The 8,711-nt window shown below is 40.9% G+C and overlaps 1 non-coding gene across 1 annotated transcript; it reads right to left on the bottom strand.

Moving 5' to 3' along the window:
- Positions 1–4,577: 4,577 nt before the first annotated feature.
- On the bottom strand, positions 4,578–4,684 carry LOC117274527 (small nucleolar RNA R71). Its single transcript, XR_004504643.1, has one exon. It is a non-coding gene; the product is annotated as a small nucleolar RNA R71 (small nucleolar RNA).
- Between the last annotated feature and the right edge of the window lie 4,027 nt (positions 4,685–8,711).

Here is an 8,711-nt window from a genome sequence, read left to right as displayed (position 1 = left end):
CTACGTACGCACGAGATGACGAGAGTCCGTACGTAGTTAGATTTATATTATTGTCCGGGTAAACGTAGGTTCACATTATTCTAGAGATGTACTATTTGAGTTGTCTCTTGCCTATTTAATTCCTCTGTTTTACATTACTACTTGAGACTAGAATTGCTTTTGTAGAGACTTCACGAGTTCATGATTAGTCACCGAATAATGTTACTCCTCTTACGACATGTTTCCGGGATATATACATATATGTTTTATTGAAAGGTTTTTGTTAATGAAATTACAACTCACACGTTTATTCGTGAATGGAGTCAAGGACTCGTCAAAGCTTCTTATTCTTATGGGATCGGGCCGTTCGCCTCGGCAGGATTATGTATTTCACTCTTATGGAATCGGGCCGTTCGCCTCAGCAGGATTTATGTACCACACTCTCTTGGGAGCGGGACGTTCGCCTCGGCAGTTTAATAAATGCATCTATGGTTCGTGTCGTTCGACCCTCGGCAGTGCACAATTTAAATATTTATGTTGGATCGGGATGTACGCCTCGGCATTTCCTGTATCATATCCTCATGGAATCATGCGTAATATTTGGCAAAAAGCCGGGGTATCTGTAAATGTTTCCCCTGATTCGAATTATAACAACCTGCTTGGTGAAATCCAGTATACACATATATATGCTCCGGTTGAGGAGGAATTTTCTAATTAAGAGCTTGAGTTTATTGTAAGGAGGATAATTGTACCACATATTCTCACTTGTTTATTTCATTTATTTACTTTGCCTTGTATTTGCTCACCTCCTTACTGTACTTGATATTATTGGACCACTAGTGAGTATCGATGTCGACCCCTCGTCACTACTTCTCCGGGGTTAGGCTAGATACTTACTGGGTACACGTGGATTTACGTACTCATACTACACTTGCTGCACATTTTTGTATAGGTATATATGTGACTGGTGGCCTTGTGAGAGCAGAGGCATGTATGCATGCGGGGACTTACGTGAGCTGCATTCTATATTACGACCCGCAGCCGGCAGAGTCTCCTACAGAGTATTTATATTTCTCCTGTCCAAATTTCTATTCTGGAAAGATGCTATATTTTATTTTACATTCCTAGTTGATACTCATGCACTTGTGACACCGGGTTTTGGGGTGATTACGTGTTGTTCTGTACTGAAATTGTTAAAAATATTATTATTTACTATGTAATTCCATCTTTTACTATTTAATCGAAGGAAATATGATTTCAAAAACATTAAAATGAGAACCAAATTAAATAATTATTTTTGGTTTGCCTGACGGCGGTGTCCGGCGCCATCATGACCTTTAATGAATTTTGGGTCGTGACAGAAACGTGGTCTTCCGTGAGCCACAACCCAGGGTCACGTCATTTCAGAGTGACGTCATTTATCATACGTCATTATTATGCATTTTCCCGATACCTTGCATCGTTTCCCGTGCCTCTGCCACTTCGATTCCTGAGCTGGGTAACGACGGTTTGCTTTCTCGATATTGATGCCTGAACTCTTATAAATAGGGATACAAAATACTTTACCTTACTCTTTGCAATCTAAATATTGGACCTTCATACCTTTTTCTTCCTTCCTCATTCAGAATCCTTGCTCTTTTGATCTTACTTCCATATTCTTGCTTTCACTGATTCTGGTGGCTCCTACTACTCTTGACTCTTCTGTGTTTATACCTCCTTTATTCATAAACAAAGATGGTTAATGTTTTTTCCAGTTCTGGGGGGGGGGGGACTGACCCAGTTCCCTTGGCAGTGCGCATGCCTCCCCATGACGATGGGTTGCCATTGTTGTGGAGGATGAAAGCTTTCCTATGGTGGAGGAAATAATTCCCCGTAACGATAAAGCTAGATCTGACTTTTCAAAACCGCTCGAGGACGACCCTGAAGCCACGAAATCGGTGATGGATGCGGTTGCCCTTGCTAATTTCAGGGCTAAGTTCAAAATTCCGGCCCACATCGATTTGGTCCAAGCTGATCATGACGTGGTGCGGATTCATCGCCCCGGATACTTCGCATTCTACGCGTATCCATTCTATGTGGGCTACTCATCTCCCCGTCTCCCATTGGCGGAGGAATTTTGCCGCTACTATGGTGTCTGCCCGGTTCAACTTTCACCTTACATCTACAAACTCATCCGCATGTTGACGAAGTACGCGAAATTAGCCCACCGTGGGATCTCTCTTCGCCACCTGATGCACCTCTTCACGCCCAGTTTCTATAGGGGGACGATGTTGCATCTTCATCACCGAGGAAGTAAGAGTTTGGTACTGAAGATGGATGATAAAGCAAATCATCGGTTTTGGCTTAGCTACTTCTACATCAAGACCAAGGACGTGGTGACAAATGCAAATGGATTTCCTGAGGCATGGAATTATGCCCGTAAGTATTTTTTACTAAGCGCTTAATTTGCTCATTTTGATTGTAGCCTAACATTCTACCTTTTCCTCGTTCAGCTGAGACTTCGCCCCCTCTTTTGGTTGCAGATATTCATGACTGGGTTAGCCAGATCTTGCCTCACACAGTGAGGATTCGTGAATGGTCGGCCTTTATCAAGAAGTTCGAACCCAAGCTTTCAGCTACCGGTGAGTTTACCCGTTTTGAATCTTTATTGTCGTGGCCTTCTAGTCGCTTACTTATTGTTTTGTGGGGTGATAATCAATTTAATGTATGCATATTTTGATATATATCGCCTTGCATTTTGCTCATGTCTCGTAGATTTCGGATGTATAATATAATGATTTGTGCTAAATTGTGGTATTCTATGTGTAGGAATCATTCAGATGCAATTTGGGACGACATGGCGCGAATTGGAGCGAAATTGGGAAGAAAAGGCAAAAAGTGATTTTTGAGGGCGTTGCCTGTGGTGCAATTTACAGTAGCATCAGTTTTTGAGTGCCAGGGCCAGCGCCCCACGTTGCCTTGGACGCTCAAGACGGGAAAGTGGCCTTTTTCGATTAGGACTCAGTTATTTCGACCCATAGACACCCCCAACTCATATAAAAGCCAACCTAAACCTATTTGGGGGGGGGGGGGATGTGACTTTGAGAGAAAAGGGAGGCGCCAAACACTCGGTAGCACGGATTTGATCAATTCTTCCATCCCTTTCCTAGTACTCATTGATTTTATATTTGAAAGCCTTATTTTAGATGATTGTATGAACATGAGTGGCTAAGAACCCTATTGTTCTAGGGTCATGGGTGATACATGAATATTTATGTTTGAAGTTTAATTTGACGAAGTTGATTTTATCATATTGGGTTGTTTATTTAATTTTGTTCTTAACTATTTTGCTGAGTAGCTAACAGTGAAATACTATCTACGAATCTAGAGTTGAACTCGAAAGTGGGAATTCTAGATTGCATATAGAATTAAAAAGAGCAAGTTCTTAAACTCGGACATCGAGGAATGGATTCGCGGTTAAGATAGAAATATACCTAATTGCCTTGCTCGGTTAAAATACAGGAATTATAAATGCGTTCTTGTTAATCTTAATTCCATAGACATATAGGCATTAAGTTAGCTTGAATAGGCGAGTAAGGACTTGAAAGATTCTTATGAGTAATATCAACATTGTCAATCAACAATCCAGATAAATCAATTAGTTATTTTAAGCTAAGAACGAAACATGACTCTTAGCTAACTTGTGACCCTAGAATATTACCTCCTATTGATTGTTATTCGAAACTGTTTAAGTGTTGTGGTTGATTTCTCGTATTTCATTACTTGATAGTTTTTAGGTAGTAAATTAGGAAATTATCTATTTTGTGAGAAATCGCTTGAATCGATAAGTTATTTGAGTTTGAATTAGTCAAAAGTTAATCATAAATCTTCGTGGGAATGATATTTTACTCACTACTCTATTACTTGACGACCACGTATACTTGCATGAGTGTGTTTGGTCGCAACAAGTTTTTGGCGCCATTTTCGGGGACTTAGAAATTAGCTACTTGACTGAGTTAAGCTTTTATTATTTATTTGTTCAAGCTCTAATTTTCAGTTTACCTTGTTTGTGTTAACACATGCTCTTCTCTTGAATGCGGAGGAGTAGAAGCGCAAACAATCTCCTTCCTCTTGATCCTGAAATTGAACGAACACTTCACAGAGTGAGGAGAAAAGTCAAAGCTAGAACTAGAATAGAAGGAGAGTTGAACATCGTAGTTCAACCACAACCAACAGAGATGGCAGGTAATGAAGAGCGTGCGGTGATAGAAGCCGCAAGGCCTAATCTTGCTAATATGACTCAGGCTATTGTGACGCCTAATATCACATGGCATTTTGAACTCAAACAGTACATGGTACAACTGATTCAGTCCACAGGGAAATATGTGGGTCTATCTCATAAAGACCCGCAGAGGCACATTCAGAATTTCCTGGAAATTACGGACACCTATAATTATCCGAACATTTCCAAGGAATATGTCAGGCTGACACTATTTCCCTTTTCACTGCTGGGGGAAGCTAAGGAATAGTTGCAAAAGGAGCCCGTGAACTCAATCCACACTCGGGATGATCTAGCAAGGAAATTCTTAATTAATTTTTTTCCCACTAAGAAGACAAAGTCGCTGAGGAGCCAGATTTTTGGGTTCCAACAACGGGATAGCGAGACACTGCGTCAAGCTTGGGAAAGATACAAGAAGCTACTCAGAGACTGCCCGCATCATTGTCAGACTGATGAGGTGTTGGGTCACACTTTTGTTGATGGACTAGATGAGGCATCAAAGATAAATCTTGATTCAGCTTGTGGGGGTAGTTGCATGGCGAGGCCTTATAGTGAAATACAACTCTTGCTAAATAACTTCACTGCTAATGACCATAATTGGCAAGGAGATGGGGACTCGCGAAGAGCAATTAAATAGAAGGCAGTCAGGTTGATTGAGTTTGATGACTTCTCAGCCATGAGAGCTGATATAGCAAAATTGGTAAATTAGATGAATAGAATGACAATGCAACAAACACAACAGACGCAACATGTACAACAGATGTTTATTTGCTGCGAACTATGTGGTGACAGTCATATGAGTGACATGTTCCCCACGAATCCTGAATCTATATACTATGTAGGGCAACATAGCAAAGGTCCAATAAATCAGCATGCATAATATAGGAACACTTACAATCCAAATTGGAAGAATCATCCCAACTTCTCATGGGGCGGAAATCAGCCGAATTAGAATCACTATAGGGCCCAAGAAAATTTCAATCAACCTCAGAAACCACCCAACAGATAGAAGAAAATACGAATGACTTGCTAAAGAAGTTGTTGCTGGACAATCAATAGCTCAGGATCGATTCCAAAAATCTTGAGAGGCAAATGGGGCAGTTAGCAGCAAATCAAAATACTAGACTTGTAGGCGCTCTCCCCAGTGATACAGAGAAGAACCCTTAAGTTAATGCAGTTACACTCATAAACGGAAGGGACTAGAGGAAGTGCCAAAGAAAATAAAAGACAAGCCTACACCTGAGGGGGAGTTGATTCCTAAGGCAACACATGAGTCAAAGAAAAATGATGCAACTTCAGAGCCAGTGGAGGCTGCCAGGCCACCACCACCTTTCCCCCAGAGATTGCAAAAAAAGAAGGATGATCGCATGTTCAACAAATTTCCCTCTATGTTGAGACAGGTTCAATTGAATATTCCTTTGGTAGATGTACTTCGTGAAATTCCAAAGTATGCTAAGTACATAAAAGATATAGTGGCTCATAAGAGGAAATTGACTGAGTTCGAGACAGTTGTACTTACAGAGGAGTGCACTTCAAGGGTCCAAAACAAGCCTTTTCAAAAGCTTAAGGATCCTGGCAGCTTCACCATCCCTGTGCGAATTGGTAATATTGATGTGGGTCGTGCTCTTTGTGATTTGGGGGAGAGCATAAATTTGATGCCTTTGTCCTTGTTCAAGCAATTGGATCTGGGAGCACCAAGACCAATCACTGTTATGTTGCAATTAGCTGATAGGTCCATAGCCTACCCTGAAGAAGTGATTGAAGATGTGTTGCTACAAATTAGGAAATTTATCTTCCCAGCTGACTTCATTATTCTAGATTTTGAGGCTGATGAACAAGTTCCAATCATATTGGGACGACCTCTCTTGGCTACTGGTGATGCAATTATTAAAGTGAGAGAGAGAAAAATGATTATGAGGGTAGACAACGAGGAAGCAGTCTTTAATGTCTACAAAGCAATCCAACTTCCCCACCACTATGAGGAGCTCTATATGATATATGTTGTGTTGGTGGATGAGCAACGTCTTGACACAAGTGTATATCTAGACGATTCTCTAGAGAAAGCACTCATGTTATTCGATAGCTTGGAGATTGATGATGAGGTTGAGGAGATGATGCATATCCTAGATGCATCCTGTGCTTACATGCAGGGAATACACCCCTTTGAGCCCCTGAATAGGCCAAGTGGGCCTCCTCCAAAGCCATCAATTGAAGAGGCTCCAAAATTGGAACTTAAACCACTACCCCCTCACCTTAAATATGCTTATTTGGGTAGTTTTGACACTTTACCTGTTATTGTTTCTTCTGACTTGTCTAAATTGTAGGAAGAAAAGTTGTTGAGAGTGTTACGTGAGCACAAGCGAGCAATTGGGTGGATGATGTCTGATATTAAAGGCATTAGTACAGCTTTCTGCATGCATAAAATCCTCATGGAGGACAGACATAAGCCAAGTGTAGAGCAACAATGCCGACTAAATCCAATCATGAAAGAGGTGGTAAGAAAAGAAGTGATTAAGTGGCTTGATGCAAGTATATTATTTCCAATCTCTGATAGCAAATGGGCAAGCCCCATCTAATGTGTGCCTAAGAAAGGGGGGATTACTGTAGTGATTAATGAAAATAATGACTTGATTCCCACGAGAACTGCCACCGGGTGGAGAATTTGTATAGATTATAGAAAATTGAACAATGCCACCCGAAAGGACCACTTTTCCCTCTCCTTTATTGACCAAATGCTTGATAGATTAGCTGGCTAGGAATACTACTGTTTCCTAGATGGCTATTCAGGGTATAATCAGATTGCTATAGCCCCAGAGGACCAAGAGAAAACTATATTTACATGTCCCTATGGCACGTATGCATTCAAGAGAATGCCCTTTGGTCTCTGTAATGCACCTGTGACTTTTCAAAGGTGTATGATGGCTATTTTTACTGACATGGTTGAAAGATTTGTAGAAGTGTTCATGGATGATTTTTCTGTGTTTGGGTGTTCTTTTGATAATTGTTTAATGAATCTTGATAAAGTGCTTGCTAGGTGTGAAGAGACAAACTTGGTACTAAACTGGGAAAAGTGCCATTTCACAGTACGTGAAAGTATAGTCTTAGGACACAAGGTGTCCAAAAATGGTTTGCAGGTGGATAAAGCAAAGGTGGAAGCGATTGAAAAATTACCCCCACCGACATCCGTCAAAGGCATTCGCAGTTTCTTGGGCCATGTAGGTTTTTATCGTCATTTCATTAAAGACTTTTCGAAAATTTCTTCCCCTTTATGTAGGTTTCTTGAGAAAGATGTCACCTTCAAGTTTGATGATGCCTATCTGAAAGCATTTGAGAAGCTGAAGGGAACGTTAGTGACTGCACCAATTATCATTGCCCCATATTGGGCGCAACCATTTGAGTTGATGTGCGACGCAAGTGACATAGCAATAGGAGCTATTTTGGGGCAAATGAGGGATAAAATCTTTCACTCTATTTATTATGCGAGCAAAACTATGAATCCAACTCAGATGAATTACACAGTTACTGAAAAAAAGTTGGTTGCAGTGGTGTGGGCGTTTGACAAGTTCAGATCCTATCTAGTGGGAACCAAAGTCATCGTCTAAACAGATCATTCAGCTATCAGATACTTGTTTGAAAAGAAAGACGCCAAGCCGAGGCTGATTTGTTGGGTCCTCCTCTTGTAAGAATTTGACTTAAAAACCGAGATCGAAAAGGGACAGAGAATCAAGTGGCTGATCACTTGTCCAGATTAGAAAATCGGAATTATGTAGCTGAAAGAGGGTCAATCAAAGAAATATTTCTTGATGAGCAATTATTAGCAGTCACCTCAGGTGAAGCCCTATGGTATGCAGATTATGTGAATTTTATTGCAAGTGGGGTGACACCACCGGAATTGACACATGATAATAGAAGAAGATTCCTACATGATTTGAGGCTCTACATGTGGGATGAGCCATTCTTATATAGGCAGTGCACAGATCAATTGGTGCGAAGATGTGTTCCTGAGGAAGAGATGAATGCAATATTGCATGACTGTCATGCTTCGCCATACGGAGGTCATCACGGTGGGGATAGAACCGCCCAAAAATGTTACAATCAGGTTTCTATTGGCCAAAATTATTTAAGGATGAACATGCCTTTGTTAAAAAGTGTGACAGATGTCAAAGAACCAGAACTATCACGAAGAAGCACGAGATGACTTTGCAAAACATTCTGGTAGTGGAGCTTTTTGATGTTTGGGGGATTGATTTCATGGGACCGTTCCCATACTCTAATGGTCACAGGTACATCTTGGTGGCGGTAGACTATGTTTCTAAGTGGGTGGAGGCCATTGCTCTTCCTACTAATGATGCAAAGGTCGTGGTAAGCTTTGTAAAAAAGCACATCTTCACACGTTTTGGGACTCCAAGAGTGTTGATAAGTGATGGAGGAAGTCACTTCTACAACAAATTGCTGAATAATGTTCTTGCAAAGT

Source organism: Nicotiana tomentosiformis, chromosome 6 (genome assembly GCF_000390325.3).
Source record: "Nicotiana tomentosiformis chromosome 6, ASM39032v3, whole genome shotgun sequence".
Classification (NCBI taxonomy): Eukaryota; Viridiplantae; Streptophyta; class Magnoliopsida; order Solanales; family Solanaceae; genus Nicotiana; species Nicotiana tomentosiformis.
This window is presented reverse-complemented; position numbering and strand designations above follow the sequence as displayed.